Source organism: Amblyomma maculatum, chromosome 4, assembly GCF_055883805.1.
Source record: "Amblyomma maculatum isolate TAMU_Amacu chromosome 4, ASM5588380v1, whole genome shotgun sequence".
NCBI classification, from domain to species: Eukaryota; Metazoa; Arthropoda; class Arachnida; order Ixodida; family Ixodidae; genus Amblyomma; species Amblyomma maculatum.
In genome coordinates, this window is record NC_139347.1 from 184,085,806 (window position 1) to 184,109,403 (window position 23,598).

Below are 23,598 nucleotides of genomic sequence, written 5' to 3' on the forward strand. Positions count from 1 at the left end.
AAAAAGTACTCACACAACTCTATCGTGAACACAGAAGCCATAGCAGCCATGGAGTGGCCTGTTCAAACTGCATTCTGCTATATGAAGCAGTCTGCGGTGGCATATGTTTTAGTAGCTGCGGCGTTCCAAACAGAAACGGGAATATGCGATTTCTGAGCGTTTGCATTAACGTTTATTGACGGCAGTGAGCTGTTTTGCTTTGGCACGGCGGTAACGACAGTACCACTTCGTTTGAGACATTGCATGTCAAAGGATCTCAAGCGCCGAAGACCGCGATGGATGATGTCCTTATCCAAGCATGACATGCTCGATACGGACAAGTATGCATTTTTTTATTTGAAGCGTGGGGTTGTAGGCTGTTCATGTTTATTTTTCAAGAGGCATATAGGTAAGCCTCTACTAATTCCAGTACTTCGCTACCTAATGTAAACTGCTGTTCCTTCCCGAGGCTGTTGAATATTACCTTAGTCTTCTGCAGATTGATTTTCAAGCCTACCTTTCCACTTTTCCTGTCTAGGTCATCAATCATTATTTGCAGTTCATCCCCCGGGTTGGTAAGCAAGGAAATGTCATCAGCAAATAGAAGATTACTGAGGTATTCTCCATCTACCCTCATTCCTAACTGCTCCCATTTTAAGTCTCTGAATACTTCCTCTAAGCAAGCTGTGAATAGTACTGGGGAGATTGTGTCTCCTTGCCTAACACCTTTATTTATTGGAATTTTGTTACTTTCTTTATGCACAACTATTGTTGCTGTGCAGCCACTATATATATCTTCGAGCACTTTCACGAACGGCTCGTCTACCCCCTGATTTCGCAATCCCTGCATCACCGCCGAGGTTTCAACCGAGTAAAAAGCTTTTTCGTAATCAATGAATGCTATGTATAAGGGCTGGTTATATTCCGAGCATTTTTCTATCACCTGATTGATGGTATGGATATGATCGATAGTAGAGTACCGTTTCCGAAACCCTGCTTGATCCTTTCCTTGATTGCAGTCTAAGGTTGTCCTGACTCTATTAGCGATTGATCTGTAATTTTAAGGTCCTTAGAGTCCCCTTTCTTGTGAATGAGAATAATGTTTGCATTCTTCCATGGTTCCGGTACCGTCGATGATATCAGGCACTGCGTATACAGGGTGGCCAGTTTTTCTAGCACGATATCCCCCCCCGTCCTTCAGCAAATCTGTAGTTATCTGATCCTCTCCAGCTGATTTCCCCCTTTTCATAGTTTCTAGTGCTTTCTTGACCTCGTCCTTCGTCACTGGTGGAACGTCTGACTGTTTTTCACCGCCAATCTCGTTACTGTCCTGACTACTTTGGCTACTGTAGAGATCTGTATAGAGCTCCTCGGCTACTTTGACTATCTTGTCCATATTCGGGATGGCGTTGCCCGCCTTGTCCCTTATCGCATACATCTGGTTTTTACCTATGCCCAATTTCTTCTCTATCGCTTTAACGCTTCGCCCGTTCTTTACAGCATGCTCAATTTTCTCCATGTTATACTTCCCTATTTCGGCCACCTTGCGCTTATTGATTAGCTATCTCGGCCAATTCGATCTTGTCTGTTGGATTGGAAGATTTCATACTCTAGCATTTCTTAATCAAATCTTTCGTCTCCTTAGACAGCTTACCGGTATCCTTTCTAACTATCCTACCGCCTACTTCTACCGCACACTTAGTAATGATATCTGTGAAATTATTGTTCATTGCTTCTAGAGTAATGTCGCCATCCTCGGTTAGAGCTGAATATCTATTCTGCAGCGAGATCCTGAGTTTTTCTGCCCTCCCTCTCACCGCTAATTCTTTGATGGGTTTCTTTCTTACTAATTTGTTGCGTTCTTTCTTCAGATTTATACTAATTCGGGACCTCACCATCCTGTGGTCACTACATCGCACATTCCCCCGTTAGGACTTTTCCATGTTCATTTCCGTTTTTTTTCGTTTGCTGAAGAAGGTATTCATGATTCTTAAGTTATTGCGCTCTGCGAACTCAACTAGTAACTCCCCCCTGCTATTCCTAGAGCCAATGCCATTGTAACCTACTGACTGGTCTCCTGCCTGCTTTTTCCCAACCTTGGCATTGAAGTCGCCCATTAGTACATCATAATACGTCTTAACTTTTCGCATTGCCGATTCTACGTCTTCGTAGAAGCTTTCAGCTGCCTGGTCATCATAACTATATGTAGGGGCATAGGTCTGTACAAACTTCAGTTTATAGCGCTTATTAGACCTAATTGCGATGCTTGCCACCCTCTCATCAATACTATAGAATTCATCTATATTAGCCGTTATATACTTATTGACAATCAAACCTACTCCTAGTTGCCTCTCTGGTAAACCTCGATAACACATTACATGCCCATCCTTCAGTATAGTATATGCCTCGTTCGGCCTCCTAACCTCACTAAGCCCTATGAAATCCCATTTCATACCCTCTAGTTCCGCTAACAGCACTGATAAACTAGCTTCACTAGCTAGGGTTCTAGCGTTAAACGTTGCCAGGGTCAGTTTTCAATGGCGGCCTGTCCAGCGGTGCCAGGAATTCTTAGCACCCTCTGCTGCGTCACAGGTCTGACCGCCGCCGTGGTCAGTTGTTCCGCAGCCCCTGGTGACTGAGAGCCGGGGTTTTATGGAGCTTATCATGAGAGGCTGCGGCCAATTACTGCACGAGGGTGACCAACTCCTGTTCTGGTGAGGGAGTGTGTTGCACGAGGTGTTCACCGGCATCAGGTAGCACCCCAAACCTGTGTATGCAATTTCATAGACAGGCGGAGTTTTTTTTAATCCGGTGGAGAATTGCGCGGCACCGGGATTTGAGCCCCGGCCCTCTTGCATGCGAGGCGGATATTTACCGCTACGCCACCGCTGCTCTGATAATATAATGTAATCTGAGAATATAATGTCGTATTTCTGGAGGTTAGGAAAGGTGTTGCTCTGGAGTTGTCTCCAGTCTCTAGCCTCCTGTGCTATTGCTTGTGATGTGGTGGCAGCAACTGTCACAACTTCGTTGGTGTTCGAGTCTAGTGTTGTAGACTGTCGACATAGGTTGTATGAGTGATTACGTGGGTGGTATCGTGTTTTGGCTCCCTTGGTTTGTGTATCCTCGAGCTGAGCCATCTACGGCATTGTTTCCCTCTAGTACTGAGTGTGCAGGGTCCATGTTATTTCATGTTTGATATGTGTGCTTAGCGTGGGGTTGTCTGATACTAATGGCAGCAATTTTTATGAATTCTACCTCCAAGGAGGAGACAACAGACTGCCTTTGAGTCGGTCACGATGTGGAGGTATCGGCCGGAAGCGGTTCCGTGCTGTATTGACAGGGCTATCGCAGCCACCTCTGCTTCCAGTATGGTGGAGTTATGGATGGATAGGCTGATAAATTCTTGATGGTTGGTGCACACTACTGTAGCTGCCGCTGCTTTCCCGTGAGGAGAGGGATACAAGAGTCCGTCTACGTAGTCTGCCTTGTCGCTTCTTCGTATCTTGCGTCTTATGAAGTCCCCTCTGGCTGTTCTCCTTCCTGCGTGGCAGTGGGTACACATGTTCTTGGGCATTGGAGCTACGTGTATGTGAGCTCTGCTTTCCGGTGGGATGTTCGTTGTGGATTGGATGACCTGCAAGTCGGCTGGATAGCCGACTCGTTGTAGTATGTCTGCCCACTTCTGGTTTGAGCAGACGCTTTATTGGGATAAGAGAGTGGCCTCTTGAATTTCTCCAAAAGTGTTGTGGACTCCCAGCGCTTCAAGCTTGTTGTTGGTAGTGTATGATGGGGGCCTAGGGCATTTTTGATAGCTGATCTGATGATGACATTTATTCTGTTGCGTTATACTTTGATGAGTGGTAAGTACAGGAGGCTATCTTCGACTCTGATGATGACCAGTGCTTGGACGAGCCGCACACTGTCGTCTTCCCTCATTCCTTTTCGCGCTCTCGCTACACGGCGCATCATGCGTGACATTCAGATAGTGGTTGTGTTCAGGAGTTTGATGGCGTAGGTTGCCTTGCGGTCGGATTGGATCCAGATTCCTAGGATTCTAATGAGTGGGAATTCTCGGATTAGTTCTCTACGAGGTTGAATTTTTATTGGGTTTTGAGTGCGGTAGTTGTAGCCTTTGATGCGGATTACTTCGGATTTTTCCGGTACACACACTAAGCCCCATTATCTGGCGGTGTCTTCCAAACAGATGCCATCTTGTTAAAGAGATTGTTCTTGGTCCACTAGGGAGGCTGTTTTTGTCCAAACCGTGATGCCGTTAGCATACAGGGTGAAGCCAATGTTAGGGACAGCCTGTGGTGCCCTGGCGACTCTTGTCATGACGACGTTGAAGAGTAGAGGTGAGATGATCGAGCCTTGGGGTGTCTTTGTATGGGTTGGCCTGGTGGTCACATCTTGTCTCCCCCATCGCTATGGTGGCTGTGCGGTTGGACAAGAATGTCCGGACATATGCGTAGGTGCGTTGTCCGCAGTTGATGTTGGATAGCTCTTCAAGTATTGCTTGATGCGATACGTTGTCGAAGGCGCATTTCAGGTCGAGTGCCATGACAAGGTGCTCCGCACCTCTTGGTATGTTGGTATCTGTGGAGAGTGAGCTTCACGAGCGAACTCGACACAACTTGCGTCATCTGTGGAGTGTGGACAGAAACGATAAGCTACATGATTTTGGACAATCCAGCGAATTTGCTGACCTTCGAAATCCAAACGTTATCAGCTGCCTTGGGATTTGAGGAGCATTCGGGAGTGGAGCTATCTTTACAAGCACTTCAAGAACTGACGCGGAACTAAAACACCTTTTATTTGTTTTCTGCAGAGCAACTTGACGAACACTTGATTGTAAAATCTAATGTGCATGATCAACCAATCAGCGAAGCCACACCCAAGGAGAAGGAAACACTGGAAGATCCACCCCTATCGCACAAATGTCGCTTTGCAAACTCTATGTTATAATATCCGTCATATAATAGATATGTACCTAAATAATAACATTGACATCTTCGAGCTGAGCCTGAAGCGCCCTAAAGATACCTTTGTGAAGAGTGCTGCGTTCTAACTTAAAGTGATCCTAGCGACACAAATGACTTGTCAACCATTTCAATTCACATTTAAGCATGCCTGACCACCTGTTTGTTAAGCTATTTTGTGTTTTTCCGAGAAACTACAGTGCTCATTAGATTTTCCTTTTATGTCATGTTTCTGTCATTAGCTTGTTTTCTGTACCATCACTTTGAGAGCTGTCATGCTATGTATAGATGAGTAGAATTTTCATTTTTTATTTATTGTGTGCCCGTGCATCGTACTTCCTGCGATATTTTTGTCATCATTAGAAAGTGTTTGATACGTTATGCCCACACATTTTTGTGCTGTTTACTAGGTTGTGATTGGTATTTTGTACAGCGTGACACACTGCTGTTTGTAGGGGACGAGGACCAGTCAAGCTGCGAAAAGCGGCTTTTTACCTCGTCTCCATTCCGTTCAATGAAAATAAATATTTTATCTTTATCTTATATACGTTGAGAACTTCGCCGTCGTGTGTCGCTCACATTGGTGCCAAAACACTGGTCATTAAAACAGATTAAAAGTTCAGGCGCTACGATTTCGCCGTTATGATCGGGCTTTGGGCCATCGGGAAGGTGTAAAAAACCTAGAAGGCCGGCTGGAATTAGCGATCTGGAAAACGTCACAGCTCGCTTCTTTAAGAAATCCAGAAAAAGCAACAATTTGAGGGCTTTACAATTAATTTTATAAAGCGATTGCGGGAATGAACCCTTCGAAGTTCATTACACATTATTTTCAGGTTGTTTGCATCGGAAAAGCAATCCCGCAAATCGGCTCTAAAAACAGCCGGTTTTAGTCATTTTTCCTGGAAGCCTTAATTCCACACGGTCGTAGACTCTAATAGGGCTAAAATGACGAAATATGTCGCTTTTTAGACAATTTGCGGGAAACCGATTGTTTAAGACAAAAGCCTTTTTCCGTGCACGAGATTTGTGCGTGTACTCTCATATTCCGCGAGATTCCGCGAGATGTGTTCTTGTCTAGCGTTTCTGCCGTCTGCGATCCCACTCTTGAACACGCAACCGAAGCGATGGCGTTGCGTCCAAACTCACACTTGCAGGAGAAAATGTGACCGGCACCGCGCCTTTGCTTCTCTATAAAGCGATTCTAATTATATGTAACACTGCAACGAACGCCGATAATATGCTAACAATGAGAGGCATATGATTTGAGAGGAAGGATAGACTATCGAAATTCTCTCTTAAGGGACATCTTAAAAAGGCTCCAATTTTTCTTTAACACTTTCACTTCCTTCTACGACATACAACAGTAGAAAATATTTAAGACAACTGCGAAACAGTTCGCCACAGTTATGACGCAAGATATAGAGTGCCGGAGGTTCGCTCCATATTTTGCGTCATAGATATATATTCACTCTATACCTTGCGTCCTTCAACGTCAGAGAGGCTAGAGTGTCCTCCTATGGCTCAGGCCGGCTACACTTTTTGTGCGCCACATTCTCTCCGGAACTTTTTTTGATCACCTCCTTGGTTGCTGCCCATAATCCAATTCAAGCGAGAAAATTGTAACCACGATTTTTTTTATTTCGTGCTGAATACAAAAACTCTGTCTTGTTTTGGTAGGTAATGGTCTAATCAGAACAGCTTATCACGAAACGTGCATTGTTGGAACGTCTGTAATGCTCACGTAGCAGTTTTCTGCATTTGGAGAAATGCTCTAGTGGAAGCCGATAATAGCCGAATTATGACTGATGTCGTATTGTTAGTTTATTCCGCAGCAGATACTGAAGCAGCCTGTCCACCAGTTACATAGTAGCGATACTGAAATTTCTAGCCTTGGCGGGTTAGTTTTATGTTAAAATGAAGGGAGATGGAATGTTAATCGAAGCCACATTAGAGAGGTAAAATCTAGCCTAGGCAGGAGTGTTTCGATGGCTTCCATGACGGGAGCTTTGTAAGTGTGTCGGCAGGTCTTTCATGCAAGAGAGCTTATAATTGTATACATTGTATGTTTGAGGTGACGTGATGTAATTGAGGCACAAAATAGGGCTGTTAATTTAGAGGCTGGCGGAGCGCATGAATGTAATCGTATATCGCAAAGACAAGTGTCGCTGCCGAAGACATACGTGTAGCAATGCTCTGTTTCTTCTCGTTAGATTTGTGCTGAGATCCAGTCCGTATTTCAGGATGTGAATAAACAGTTTTCCTAGCGCATTGACGATTCTTGCTGTTCCTATCCGAGGCCACAGTTGCGCTGATTTGGTACATGCATTTTCCGCTAGTAACGCGACGAAAATGCGAATCGCCCACCCTTGCCCTTATCAATGCCATGGTTATCGACACCCACCCCACTCAACATGCCAGCTAGAGCTGCAGAATACACATATGTCACAACGCTCTGCTTCTGCTGTGTGTTAGTGCTAGTTTTTCACTTTTGAAAATCAGGGGATCTCATGCTACGCCCCATGTGCTTGAAAGAGCTATCACATATCAGCTTTTATATGAATTGGCTTGCTTTCGATGGTAAGTATCATGGGGAGAAATGCTCAGGTGTAATTGAAATTGCGTCTAAGAATAATACTCCAGCCTTCTTTTACGCGAGGGTTTGTTCTCAACGCTATTCTGCTCGTTTATGTGACACGGGTGAAGAACGAACGAAGCGGAGATGAACAGACGCTCTAAACATAAAACAAGGCTAGCGAGCGGTAGCCGAACAGTAGATGTTTGCATACCTTTGCACTATCATAGCTGGTATACAACAGTGAACAAGCCAGCGTCGGTACATCCGGCTCAGCCACTCGATTACCTGGTGTTTGGCTTATCGCCGGCGCAAAGAAGAACCATGCACATGGTCCAGTTACTCTTCTTGTAGCACGGACTACAGTCTGAGTAATCCAGCGATGTTCTGTTATGTTCGTTTACAACAAGACCCACCCAGCCTCGTATTTTATGCCAATCGCGACCACGTAAATATTTTCCAAAGTGTCCTAGCTTTTTTCTAGTTTTTGAATATTTGCGAAGATTTAAACTCAGCGTCAAGTTCAGGTGGTATCGTCATTTCTACGACCGCGGTGATCCGTTGTGACTATCGTCACTGGTGAATTGCTTAGTTTATTGAGGACGCAGGCTAGCCCAAAGAAGTGTTCATTTCAGTTTTGACAGTACCCTGCTTGGATGCCGATGGCTGTGTGGCCACCATACTATGATGGGATAGCGTTGCATGAAAATCACATCGCGTGTCTCTTCGTTTTAGTGTGATGTCATTCAGCGCCCGCTGTGCACTAGCGACTTTCCAATGAATAAGGAATATTGCACTGGAGGGCTTCAATCGGAAAGTTTTGATCGTATACTTGGATATGTCGTATTCATATCCAAGTTCTAAATCCACCAGATAAGACTTCAGACAGTGCTGAACGGAATGAAGGAAGGAGGAGGAAGTATTTATTTACATTAAATAGATTTGGAAAGGGAGACGCGTATGGTTGTGGAGCTCAGTGGCAGACCCTATTCCGGGACGACAGTGCCGCCGCCGCTACCTGACCTCTCTGGACCAGGACACGCTGGGCCTCCAGGTCTGTGCTGGACAGGGTCGCCTCCCACGCCTTCCCTAGTTGGCTTTTTTTATAACTTTGTGGGGCCTCACAGCCCCTTTTAGTGTTTCAAACCGCGCGCGCTTTTTCCTGTTTGTGTTGGTGTTTGCCCGGGCAGCGCTAGTACGCATGAGCGAGCTGCCTGGAGCAGGGGCCATAGAGAAAGAGACTGCGGGGGCGGCATGTTATGGGCGCGAGACCGAGGGTAGATAAGCATGGCTCGGGGCTTTTTCACCATGGGGCCGGCCAGTGATGGGCCGCCAGGCAGCGTCCCAGGCCCGCGGGATGTACGACACGGACGACGGAGCGGGGTCCTGCCAGACGAAGATGGAAGCGGTGCCTAGAAGAATGCTTTAGGAGTATTAGCGTGAGTGCTGCCACACGAGAAGCAATGCTTTAGTACAGTCGTCAACGTGTTGGCCCTATTGCTCGCCCTATTCGCGCCGCAGTGTGGTTTGAGTTGCCGCGTTGAGCCCTGACCAGTGTTCCGTTTATTCTTCGTAGTTCATTTTCGCGCACTTCGATGGCATGTTTTCAGCCCAGATTCAATGCTGTTTCTTTTTTATTTAATACTTTTCTGTTGATCCGGAATAAACCGGTGTTTTTAAGAAAGACTTGGTTTTTCACTCGTCGGGCGAGACCCCGGCTCGCATACCCGTATTCTAGAAGGCGGAGCCTTCATTTGGCACCCAACGTGATTTCTGCTCGAGCTTTGGCTCGCCCCGCGAGTGTCGCATTTTGAGGTTCATGCAGTTTCTTGCGTAGCGATGTCAGACTCACCGGGCGCAAGCGCCCAGTTGACAGAGGCAGTTCGGCCTCACACACAGGCGGGTTGCGGGCATGAGCATTCAGGAGACAGGAAAAGCGAACCGTCAGACTTCGGTAGCGGAATTCTTGGCCTACTGTCCGAGCTACTACAATCAAAGGCACATTTCAGAGAAATTGTAGGAAGCGAGAAAGTTTCGTTAAAGCCCACTCCCTTGTATCGCGATAATCAGCTGCAGCTAAATTTGGCCGTGCCAAGGTTTGAAGGATATGCCGACACGAAATCTGTGCGGTTTTCTTCATGAAAGCGACGAGTATCTGATGGCAATGGCAATTTCAGACAGCTCTCTGGTCACGCGTGTGCTTCCTGTAGCTTTAGTAGGTTCCGCAGCAATATGAAGGCGTAGACAGCGGCCGTTCAAAACAAATCAGAATTTTATAGACCGTTTTCGAGAAGAGTTTTTGCCGCCTGTCTATGGTCATCCGTATGAAGGACGAGCTTTGCACCACGACGCATGGCGGAAACGAGGGTTTGCTAGAGTTTTTGAACTGTTTTCAAGAGCTGCATGAGTGGTCAGTTCCTGCAGTTCAGGAGCCAGAAAGGTGGCTCATGCCATACATCGATGCCACCCAAGGTACCAGCCATATCTCCGGCGTCGCAGTTCGCGAACTTTGATGGCACTGCTAGAGAAGCATCCCGCATCGAGGCATCTTTCCTGGCGGAGCTCCAGTGCAAACCACCTCCCCAGGCGGAGACCTGCCTTGAGCCGTCTTGTGCGTTGCCTGAATCATCGACAGCACGCAGCCTTGTGACGCCAGGCTGCCGTACGGCGGCTGGCGACTTGCACGACGTCACAAGCCCTGTTGCGCCTCCTCAGGTTACGAGCCGATTGCATGGGGTGGAAGTTCAGACGGGTCCCCGTGTCTTCTTGCCATACACAGGTGCTGGGACCCCTTGTGTGGCTGCAGTTGGGCCATCGAAAGTCAGACCGCGCAAATCATGGACACCACCTGCAGGAACTGCCGTCTACCATGCACCTACGGGTGCAACTGTGTCACCTTCAGGTGCAGCGTGGATGTCACCTTCGGCTGCAGCCTGGATGTCACCTACGGATGCAGCGTGGATGTCACCTACGGGTGCAGCGTGGATGTCACCTATGGGTTCAGCCTGGGTGTCACCTACTGTTGCAGCAATGTCGCCTTCGGGTGCAACATGGATCTCGTGACCAGGTGCAATGTGGGATTTACCTTCGAGTGCAATAATGTCATCACCAGGTGCCATAATGTCGCCTTCGGGTGCAACGGTGTCGCCATCTGGGGAGACGTGGGTGTCGCTCCCGGACACAACTTGTCCTCCGATTCGCAGATTCAGGACACGTAGGGGAGGGTGTTTTGGTCATCGGACCATGCAGCTTCCAGGCCGCACAGACGTGGCCAACCGCCGGGAGAGCTGACCCAGTCGTTACCTGTCCTGTCAGGTGCCATCGACGCAAGTACCATCATCCCCATCTGCTATGCAGGAGGCAGACCTCGAGAAACCGTACAAACACTCGGTGAGTGCAGTCCTGTCAACTTCTTTTGAGGAAAGCCAACCAGGCAAGACCACGCAAGTCTTGGTCAAAATGGCCGGACTGGAACTTCCAGCCCTTTTAGACAAATGGTCTAAGGTGTCAGTCTTCGGCGATCAGGTAAAGAATTCTTGGGAGACAAAACATGTCCGGTTGCGGAGTGTAAACGCTAATCTTCGTATGGCGCCGACTGACATATTACCCGCAACCTCAGCAGCCCGCCTAACAGTTACTATGAATGGTAGAAAGATTAGAGAGCATTTCTTACACCTCCCCGGACTATCCTGGCAAGTCATACTAGGCCGTAACTTCAAAGTGAGGCAGTAATCGTGATGGATCTCACCGGCACAGAAAGATTTCAGTTCAAGACCAAGGCCGCTGAGCCACAGTCACTGTTGCTTGACACAAACGGCCATTCGGCCAATATCACAGGAAGTGGTATCCTATCGTATTTGAATTCATTCACGGGGTCACCGGCAGAAAAATGCAGAAACGAGGCAGTGCTCAGGCCATTTGCAGCAATGTTCACGGAGACTCCGGGAAAGCCGAACGTACTAACTCACAGGATCGACACCAGCGATGCTCGTCCTATCCAATTCAATCCAATGCCCTTGAGTGTCCACAAGCGAGCGCGGCTGGGTGGGGCCCTCGACGAAATGGTAGCTACCGGTGCGGTGAGACCATCAAAAAGCCCCTGGGCGTTCCCGGTTGTTCTCGGGCCTAAGATGGCACAGCATGGCTATGTGTCGATTAGCGACATCTGAACGCGGTGACAGTGCGAGACTCTTACCTTTTCCCGTCAGTTGACTTTGTCATGTACTCACTTGGGCCAGCAAAATTTTTTAAAGCTCTTGACTGCAGTAGGGATTTTCTACAAATCTCGATTGACACCCGTGTCATTGAGAAAATGTATTTTACTTGCCATCGGGGACTGTTCGAATTTGTGACGATTGCCTTTCGGTTTGCGCAATTCACCTGCTACTTTTCAAAGTATTGGATATTGTGCTGGAAGATGCTAAATTTGACTACGCTATGGCCTACATGGATGACATAGTAGTGTTCTCAGAAAGCTTAGAAGAGCATCTCCTTCATATAATCAATGTCCTTCAACAAATGCGGGCATCACCATTAATCCCGGCAAGGATCAGTTGATGACAAGCACAATCAACCTTCTTAGTTTCATTGTGGAACAGGGCACAGAGAAGCTTCAGGCCATTCTGCAGTTCCCACCACCAAAAAACATAAAAAGTCTTCAGCGTTTCTTGGGCATGGTGGGATTCTACCGCCACTTCATCCCGAACTGTGCTGACCTAGCACGACCCCTTCATCAGCTCCTCCGGAAGGATGTCCGCAACAGGGATCATTCCGTTCACTGTCTGCAGCCATCGCGGATACTGCACACCTGCGGCTTTCAGACCTTAACCGGCCATTCACAGTACAAACAGATGCAAGTGAGTATAGAATTGGTTCGTTATTGCTTCAATAACATCAAGGAAAGCTTTGCCCATTGACATTTACAAGTCATACACTGGCGGGACCGGAAAGTAACTGTAGTGTGGCAGAGAAAGAGTGTCTCGCGATTGTGTTTGCACTAAAGAAATTTGACATGTATTTGGATTCCCTATTCAGAGCGACCACTAAGCCCTCTCGTGGCTTTCAAGGTTGCAAAACCCAGCTGGCCGTCCAGCCCGCTAATCACTCGCTCTCCAAAAGTATACTTACAGGATAGAATTGCTTGCTTGCTTAGAATTTGTAATTAGAGGGTAGAATTCATTGAATTTTGCTTGCAGGCCTACACCATGTGGTATAGGCGAGCATACTGCCTGCAGAATTTGCACCTAGCCGTGAGTGCCGCGTTCACCTGTTTTAGTATGGCCGGATGTAGAAAACAGCCGGTTTGGAGCAGTGTAAGATGGCCTTCCTAAGATCTGTCAAGACCTTTGGCGGGTCCCAGAAGTGCTCTCCTGCTGAGGCGCAAATAATTTGTAATGTCCGCATAAGTTGTGAGTGGGATTGGTATGGTTGCCTCGGTAGAACTGGAGGATTGAGCGGAACCGCGGGGGAGGAATGCTCGGGCAGGCGCATGTGCGGTCTCGTTCCCCTCCACCCCCTGGTGACCGTGCACCCATATAACCTGTTTTTTACTAGTAGCCGAATCTAAAATTTTCGTATGTGACAATAATATTCTGCGGGAGAGTGGCGCTATCTTACTCCGCACGTAATTTCGGCAGGCCTGTTCTGAGTCCGACATTATGTCGGCTGCATCGCAGTGGATGGCGGCAAAGTGCTATCGCCGCTTGCTGAAACATTAGCGCGTCGTTAGTCTTTACTGAGAGCCCGTTCACCTGCCTTCCTTCGAGCACAACAGCAATGGTGCAGATGCCAGCATAAGTGGGACCCGCTGCATCCATTTAATATGCGCCTGTCTTAAGGCATAGTTATTTTGTATAAATTTTGCCCTCGCTTCACGCCTCCCCTGATTATACTCGCAATTCGTGTTTTTGGGGCGCGGTTTAACCGTCAAAGTATTTTTTCACAAGTTTGGGATGTCCACTCTGTTTTCTGTGGTGGGGAGAAGCCCGAGATTGAGGTTTCGGAGAACTTGCCTGTCGGTGCTTGTCATCGACAGCCTAGCAATTTGGCTTGTTCTGTGGGCCTCCACAAGGTCCCCTTTTGTATTATGAATTCAAAGTTGGAGCCGGCGCTCCGTAGACGCTCTGGCCGGGAGTCGTAGAGCATTTTTAACCGCTGCACAAATCATCGCGTCGAGAGTCCCGCGGTCGTTCTTCCTCAGCTTAAGGTAGGGCGCCACGTACACCACACGACTAACGACGGACGCCTGACACAGGAGAACAGTTTCTTTTTCAAGAAGTCAACCGTGCTCGCCGGATATCCTGCCAATCATCCTACTAATTTGTTCGCAGCTGGACTTAAATTTTTTTAGGGCTGTGGCATTGCTACCCTGGTTATCAATTTGTAATCCCAGTGCCCGAAGTGTGTTCATCTCTGGTATCGGAATGCCGTTTACGTAAATGCGTATGTATTGTCCTGTGTCTTTATGCTTTGCAATGTGAAAGAGATCTGATTTCTTCAGAGTGCAGTCTAGACCACACTCCCGAGCGCACATTTCTACTACCGAGGCGGTCGCTTGGAGGGCCTCCTCCATCTGCCCTAGGTTGCCCCAGGATGACCAGTTGCTAATGTCGTCCGCGTAGATGGCGTGGCGTAGGCCATCCACGGCCTTGAGCCTCTCTGGGATGCCTATGAAGGCACGTTAAAGGGCGGCGGAGAGAGAACAGATCCTTGAGGCGTTCTTCGGATTCCCACATAGCTTTGGTTCGAAGTTTTCATTGCCCAATCTGACGTAAGATTTCCGATTTTCTAAAATGTTTTCATGTAGCTAATTGTTTGCTCGCCGCAACTAGTGGCGTTTAACTTTTTCTGAATTTTACTGTGTTTAACATTTTCAAAGGCCCTCATCAGAACCAGCGCCGAAATAGCCCTGTCTCCAGAACTCAGAGCTCAGGTTTCGACAATAAAAGATTTGTATTCGCCTGCGAGGATTAATTGTTCCGAGGTCATATCGTAATCAACAATGGCATTGTAATTGAAGGGCAAAAAATAGTAGCGATCGCGCACTTTCAATAGTCTACTGACAAGATGGTGGGCAGACTTTAGGGCTATGCGCGAATAGCCGAAGGTGCATTCGAAACATTTAGTTCATCGTTGAGCCATTGTGGCACATTATGCCAAGCAAGAGCTTTAGAGGAAATTAAGCATCGCTTGCAGCCTCAGTCACCTCCACTTTCTGGGTGGTTGTCACCCATTAATAACTAGATGAGTATTAACGATGCCCCCTAACGGTGCGCACTCCCAGACACCCTTATAGTGAGTGGGGTAGCTGTTCCAGTCGCAAAAGAGATGGCCTCGACTTGCGTGGCAAACTCAGCCGGAATTCAACTACCTTGTAGTGGCAGAAGGGGGTGGCCGTTTGGTACCAGCTTTCGCCGGTTCAAGCCAGAGTAAGGGTCGGAGTCAGAAGTAACAAGCAAAACAAACTTTATACACAGCAAGAGACGATACAGAGGAACACACAAGACCACTTAAAGTGTACAGACGAGAGGTTCACAGAATACAAACGCTAAGCATGCAACAAAAGGGTATTCAATAACAGAGAGGCTTTACAACACAGATCAAACGCGAGAGAGTCAAATAAACAAACACCAAATTGTTCACTGGGCACTGTTGTAGTCCGACGCCTCGAGAGTCACGATGTGGCCCCCATGCAAGACGAGCGCCGCTCCCTCGCAGGTCTGTGGGCTTGCCAGCAGCGGGTGATCCCTGGGAGTCCAGCTCAAGCACTTGCGAACACGACGCAATCACTGACTGACTCAAAAAGACGCAGCGCACTCTTTCAATAAGGCGCGCCGCGTCACGCCAAGGTTAGCGCGCACACACACTTAGCTTCACTTGTTGAAGCCTTCCCTCTCCCTCCCGTCGAGCCTCGCGTCGTCATTGGTCAGATGCCGTCGAACATTCTGGAGGCACTGGCTTCTTCCGGAGTGATCAATCACCGTCATCGCCGGATGATGAGCAATAGGGTGACGTCGACGCGTACATAGCTACGCGCTCTCTCGGGCCGGGACGAGACTTTTTCGAGAAAGACGTAGATCCTTCGGGGCGACGCCGCGCGGGCCTCACGCAGCGCCTGCTTAATCAAACTGTGCTCCGACTTCGTTACACTGCCCCTGCCTTAAAGAATATTGTCATACAATATTCTCAATACACACGATCATCGGGCGCACGTACATGCGCACACTAACTTCACAGGCAAAAGTACACATCACGCACATACAATGCACTAATTTCACAAATTCCAATAACAAATTACAATTCACAGATCAATGCCATGATGTTCACAAACATTAAAACAAACTGTTGTCAAGATACACATAAAATCAGCAATACAGAAGTGCAGTTTTTTTTTTCAATGAGAAGCCGTCAAACCTAAGAAATGCCTTTGCCTCTATTTCCAGACTCGGGTTGCACCTCCTTGGAAGGTATCAGTTCCTCTCCACCTTTCAGGTAAGCGTGTTCTCTTTGTTACTAGACTCTGTGTTGTTTAACTCTCGCGAGTTTGGCTCTTTTTCTTTTACTATAGAGATTTTTCAATCGCGATTTTCTTCCGCTCCTGTCTCTATTCTTACCCATTTTTGCTTCCTGATCGGAAATTTGGCCCTTGTCCTTCATGGTACCAGTATGACGTTTGCGGACAGTACTAGCGCTAGCATGCTAAGTACTGTTTCCTGTCGGCTGTCTCGGTTCTTCTCAGTCCTGGCTACTCTCTTTACTCTTGCGCTTCCATTATTTCAGGCGTTTCAGCTTTGTTTTTCTTTGGGACTCATATCGCCCGACCTTGGCTGCGTCAGTAGCATCGATTTTCTTCCTTACTTTATTCCTTGTCTTTCTACGGGGCCTTCCCCGGTCTTCTTCACTCGCCTGGGCGGGGCTAAATTCTTTTCTTTTCATTTTTACTTTCTTCCACAGTTCCGGCTGGGAGACATCTGCTCCAGTTTCACTCATAATGAGAGCATTGTTCTGTTGGTGGAGTATCTCGTTTGGAACCACTTTGTTCTCCATTGGTTCGTTCAATTTTCTTCGTTTTCTTTATAGCCTTCCGCCGTACCTTCTTGCAGCAGAGCTCAATTTCAACTGCCGACTCATTCTCCTCAATTTGGATCGCTTCTTGTTCATCAAATGTTTCATTCAACTCTTTCATTGCAGTCCAGTCATCGATTTCCTTCATTTCTGAATCCTCCAGTCTAGGATCTGCACTGACGCTGTCCTCTGAGAAAAGGCTTCGTCATCTTCCACAGCGGGAAGTACCTCCTGGGTAGTCGAGCCGTCCGTTCCGCGGTTCTTGAATTTTTGGAAGATTGCTGCCTTCAGTTTCAGCTCTATATCAGCTTTCGTGCTCGCTGTTATTTGAAAGTTCTTCCTCCCGGTCAGTCATGCACTCAGACAGGATGCAATCTAACGTGGAGGAAGAATCCTGCCTTTCCCCTTCAGGTGAAGAGCACATGAATGAGCATTCTGGATCAATAACAATTTCTGCAGCATCTGTGCAACTTGTCGTTTCGGAAGGCACATTCTCACTTTCTTGATAAATCTTATATCCAGAAATACCCACTCTTCCTGCAATTTCTTTTGCCAGAACAGACTGTACTGCAGCCTTACTCTTACTGTTGGAGTTAGTTTTCACAGCACCTGTCGCTGTCAACAAATCAATCGGTTCGCTGCACCTCCTAATATAGAGAAAGGTAACCTCCGGAGGCTCGTTGATACCTTTCAAACGCTGAAACTCAGCCAGCTTCGTCAGAAGAATATTTATCTTTTAATAATTCTTTTTTTTTCTCAAGCCTGCGCTTGCTCCACTCTATCTTTCGTTCTTCTCTTTTTCTTTCTGCCTCCTTTTGCTTCCTGAGCCATTCTTTCTCTCGTTCTTCTCGTTGGCTCTCAGCCTATGCTTGTTTCCTCTGCCATTCTCTCTCTTTCTTCTCATTGCCTCTCTTTTTCTTTCCCAGCCTCATCTCGAACCTCTTTTTTCGGTCCACCCATTCTTGCAGTTCAGCTCTTTTTAGACCCATCCTAGGCCCAACGTAATAATTTCCTTGGATTCATCTCCAGTCTGAAGTGCCTAATGCTAACACATAGCACTCCTCAATGGACCTTATACAACCGCTTCCGCGCGGCACCTTTCGCTATCGCTCTACTGGTACACTGTTTACGACCTGTTCGTAAACCTTTCCAGCTCATTCTCCATTATCTGAGATTGACTGCACCAAACGTCCTGTCGCGTACGCCAGAATAATGTTCACCCGTTAATAACAAGGATTATTAACGCTGTGCTCTTAACGGTGCGCACTCGCCCAGGCAACCTTAGAGTGTGCAGAGTCGCAAAAGAGATGGCCTCGACTTGCGTGGCACGATCAGCCGAAATTAAACTAACTTGTAGTGAGAAAAGGGGGTGGCCGTTTAGGGTCCAGCTTTCGCCGGTTCAAGCCAGAGTAAGGGCCGGAGTCAGAAATAAGAAACAAAACAAACTTTATACACAGCAAGAGACAATAGAGAATAATACACACGATCACTAGAATGCACAGACGAGAGGTTCACAGAAAACAAACGCTAAGCATGCAGCTAGAGAGGGAATCAATAACATAGAGGCTAGCAATATAGAACAATACACGAGAAAGTCCGATAACTAACACGAAATTGTTCAGTGGGCACAGTTTTAGTCCGACGCCTCACGATGAGTCCGTCATGCAAGACGATTGCCGCTCCGTCGCAGGTCCTGGGGCATGCCAGCGGTGATCCCAGGGAGTCCAGCTCAAGCATTTGCGAAGACGCCGCAATGACTGACTGACTCACAAAGACGGCGCGCCCTCCTTAAATAGGGCGCGCCGTGTCTGTCTGTTAAGACACGCCAAGGCTAGCGCGCACACACACTTAGCTTCGACCTCTTCCTCCCGTCGAGCCGCGCGTCGTCATTGGTCAGATGCCGTCGAACATTCTGGAGACACTGGCTTCTTCCGGAGTGATGACTCACCGTCATCGCCGGGTGATGAGCAATAGGGTGACGTCGACGCGTACATAGCTACGCGCTCTTTCGGGCGGGGAAGGAGACTTTTTCGAGAAAGACAGATCATTCGGTTCGACGCCGCGCGGGCCTCGTGCCGCGCCGGCTTAATAAAAATGTGCGCCGGTTTTGTGACAGCGGTTTAATGAAATCTTCCAGACAAGAAATTATACCAGCCGAATCACAGTCCGAGGTGCTATTCTTCTTCGATGTCAGTTCAGTTCAGTCGTTCAGTCGTGTCCGACACTTCGTGACCCTATGAACCATATCACGCCACGCTCTCCGCTCTCTCACTATCTTCCTAAAATCACATAACTTCATCTGCAGCGCCTCGAGAATGCTATCTAACCATAGCGTTCGTTGCCAACCTCCTTCTTCGGTTCCCTCAACCTTTCCCAACATCAAATCTTTCTCCAGCGACTCCTCTCTTCTCATCAGATGACCAAAGTAGCTGAGCTTTAACTTTAGAATACGACCCTCCAATGAGCAGTCAGGGTTTATGATCGACATTATCGACTGATTTGATCTTCTGGCCGTCCAAGGAACTCTCAAAAGTGTCCGCCAGCACCACACTTCGAACGCGTCAATTCTTCGGCCGTCAGCCTTCTTCAGAGTCCAACTCTCGCATCCATACATCACAACTGGAAAACCATAGCACGAGTTATACGGATTTTGGTTGGCAGTGTAACGTCTCTGCTTTCTACTAGGCGGTCAAGGCAAGCCATGGCTCTCTTCCCCAGAAGCAGGCGTCTCCTAATTTCATGGCTGCAGTCTCCCTCAGGGGTGATCTTAGAGCTCAAGAAGAGAAAATCTGTCACAGCTTCCACTTCTTGTCCCTTGATGCTCCAGGACTTGATAGGGCAAGACGCCATGATCTTTGTCGTTTTAATGTTCAGTTTAAGCCCAAACTTCTTACTCTCTTCTTGTACGCGCATCGGAAGTCTCTCGAGTTCCACTTCACTTTTGCCATTAAAGTGGCATCATCCGCATATCTAAGGTTCTTGATACGTTTCCCTGCAATCTTAACTCCAGCTGAACACTCGTCCAGACCGGCCTTCCTCGTGATGCGCTCAGCATATAGGTTAAATAGGCAGGGCGACAGCATTCAGCCTTGTCTCACTCCTTTCGCAATCGGAAATCAATCCCTTAGACCATGCCCAGTTCTGACTGTGGCCTCTTCATACAGTTCTCTGTGGCCTTCATACAGGTTCCTGAGGAGACAGATGAGGTGAATTGGAACTCCCATCTCTTGGAGAGCTTGCCACAATCTGCTGTGATCTACGCAGTCAAACGCTTTCGCATAATCAATAAAGCAGAAGTAGATGGGTTTCTGGATCTCTCGCTTTTTCCATGATCCAGCGAAGACTGGCAATCTGGTCTCTAATTTCTCTGCCATTGCGAAACCCAGCTTGCACGTCCGCAAGCTCCCGATCCACATACTGCTGCAGCCTACCTTGGAGGATTTTCAACATCACCTTGCTAGCATGCGAAATAAGCGCGATCATGTGGTAGTTGGAATAATCTTTGGCACTGCCTTTCTTTGGAATGGGGATGTAAACTGACCTCCTCCAATCCTGCGACCACTGCAGGGTTGTCCGAATTTGCTGACATAATGCATACAGAACATTATCAGCGTCATCATGGTTGAGGATTTAAAGGTACTGGACTCTCCAAACCCAACTTGTATGTTTGTGATCTGTCTAAAGTTCAAGCTAATTGAGCGACGAACGAGCAAGAATGTCCGGCCGTCGTCAGGGCTGCAGCCAAATTTTGCCTCTGCTTGTACGGACAACGATTCAAGGTTGTGAGAGCTATTGTTCTGTTCTTTTTGTTCTGGCTAGCCAATGTTCAAGATAACGTCGGCCGTCTTGATTGATAGCGCCGATCCCTTGAAGCATTCAAAATTCCGCAGGTCTAACAATCTGGCCACAGCATTCTTAGGAATATTACGCATCTCAAGTCGCAGTTGTGTAGCTTAAAATGAAGACGACAACACCTTCTTGTAAGAGGTAAGCACCAGTAGTTTTGTACGATACCAGAGCTCGTACCCCATAACGCAACTTGTTGGGTACCAGAAAATTAAGGCCAATAACCAAGCAGCGCTCAAACTTCTGTTGCCGCCTTTAAGATTATTAACGACGTCATGTGATGAAGAACTTTAAAGCTTGCAGCGCCATACATCTTGTTCTTCCCAAACACCACGAGAGGAAATGTGGACTCTTTTCCCTAGTAGGCAAACACAGATGCTGGAGTTTGCAGGGCGATAGATCAGATCCAAGGCAATTAAAAGGGACCGCGCTTATTCACGATGTTTCAGATTACGTGAATGCGTACCGAAAGATTTGAACTTTTGGTAAGCATTCTCTGAAGTGCGGAAGCGCGCCCTGAAGCGCGCTCATCTGAGACGCTGAATTATTGAGTCCATACCATTCAGCAGAAAGCCATTTCAAACCGTTGGTGTGAATCTGCTTTGCCAATTTCCAAATTTATGAATGGGCGTTAACTGTATCATCGTGGGAACCAATTACATTACCGCTACTCCGACAAAGCCATGCCTCATGTACGCAACAGAAAACACAGATTTTGGTTTGCGACACGGCAATCGCGAAGTGCGTGTCATAAGGAGCTTAGCGGCATTTATGGCGAAGCGGTCTTGATCTATTGCCATGCCGGCCAACAGAGATCATTTGTTTACCACTTGCCACATAGGGAGCTTTCCATGCGTGCGTACGTTGAACAAAAGATATGGATCACCATCCTGTCCTACGTATATTTGCCAATAATACCCCAATCCATTAGACAATGAGGTCAACTCTATTCCATCTTGTGTATGGAAGGGGATAGCAACGACGCTGGACGCTATGACACCACGCGTCCCCTACGAGGCCAACTTCGAGGTCACTGGTTACTTTTAGCGCGCAAATGTACCGTGATGACACGCGAAGCTCAGCATTAAAGACAGCATTACATTTTATTGAAGCGCAACTTTGCAAATTGCAACAACTCGATCCAGACCGATTCCGCGTACAGACGGCACTTCGCTGTTGCACAAAGACTAAACAAGGCCTAAACAAAGTGCTTCGTCGCAATTGAAAACATAATGAATGAACAGCGCTTAAGACGAGCAAGAAGAACGAGATGCAAACAGGACGGGCGCTGCCGCAGCTGCTTGCTTCTTGCTCTTCAGGCTCTTCTTTAGGGCTTTTATTCATCAAGTCACTGTACGACCTAGCCCGGACGACGCTTTTATTATAGTGCATTGAAAAACTAGTTTATGAATTCATTCATTCTCGGCGGCGCGAAATAATCTTAACTGGGCTGCGCGTGACCAGCAATTCTGTATGTTCCAAGTGCGTGTGCAGGCCCCAACCGGGCAATTGTTAGTCGGCTACAGTTGACACTAAAAAAGGAAAACATTCACACTTTGAATAAACCGACTCCGATAATTACACGTTCATTTGCAATAAATAATTAGCATTGTTGCTACAATACTCACCTGACACTGCTCGGAAAAGAGAGCCTTCAGATGTCCCAGTGGCGTGCGTGGGAATAGTCATCATAACCGGGTTTTGCTGCTCCCGCTTGGCCATCTCCATGTTCTTACAGTTGACTTTCTTGATTTCTGCGTCCCAAATCTTCTTGAAGCACGAGATTACGGCGTATGGCAGGATCAGTACGAAGAGGTAATGGGACATTCTGGAGCCCAAATATTCAGATGCGAGGCCGCTTGTGATTGCAGGAACCACACCTGCGTGGAGGAAACACTTCTTATCTGTGCTCTAGCAAATGTTAGTGAAGCTCAACGGGTGCTGAACAATAAAATAAACATTACAGAACTTTGCTGGTTTAGCGGATTATTGAGGGTCGCAGGATGCAATTTTACTTCGCAAAATTACGTAGCAAAGAGAGATAGCGAATAAAAAGCCATTCGATATCTAATTGCTCCTTTTTAAGTTGTCTTTTCTTTTTCAGGCATTCTTCCGCTTGAGCAATGTGAGCTATGTAACTATGGTATAGCAGCAGCCGGCCACGTAATCTTCGTGCACAGAACAGCTCCCGTGGCAAGCGAATCATAGGGAGCGATATTGATTCCCGTAAATATCTTTTGGTTTTATTTTTAAAGAAATTACCTACAACGTACGCTGCACATTCCAGCCTAGAATTAGGAACAGTGCAAGGATATGATCGCTGGAGAGACGATGGATAGAAAGAGCGCTCCTTTCCTGTGGTCGTGTACTTGCACAGTTCGAATAAATAGGATAAAAATATAGCCATACAGCAAGTACTGCTACGGCCCAGATTGTGTGGCTTCGAGACAAACCAGGGCTATGGAGGCTCTTTTTGCAAAGCATTGCGAGTGGCAATGATTGGTTGCCTTTTAACGCGACACAAAGGGCTGTAACGGAAAAACGAAACACAGCTACTTTATTTGTTGCTTTTACCATTAGCTACGTTGTCCTCATCGGCCACTAAAACCTTTGACGGGTGATTCGCCCAGCGTTCTTTGATACCTTTTCGCTCATTAGAATTAGAGATGCAAACCACTCAACCATTCAATAGCTCTACTTGTGGGCTAGCGAAAGGTCTACGATTCTTGAGCTACAGTTAACAAGGGTAGCGATTACATTGCCGCTTGTGTCGTCGTGAAAGACTTCTCCAAATATACCTGATATCAACGAATGGCCCTGCAGTGGAAGTGTTCAGGGCAGCAATGGCAGTAAGATGACAGATTGTGCTCATTAGAAATTGAGATGCAAGCCACTCACCCAACCAATAACTCAGCTTGAGGGCTAGCGCAAGCTCTACGATTCTTGCCCTACCGTTAACAAGGGTAGCGATTACATTGCCGCTTGTGTGGTCGTGAAAGACTATCCAAATATACCTGATATCAACGAATGGCCCTGCAATGGAAGTGTGCAGGGCAGCAGTGACGGTAAGGCGACACAATGCGCTCTTAGAAATTGAGATGCAAGCCACTCAACCAATAAACAGCTCATCTTGAGGGTTAGCTCAATCTCTACAAT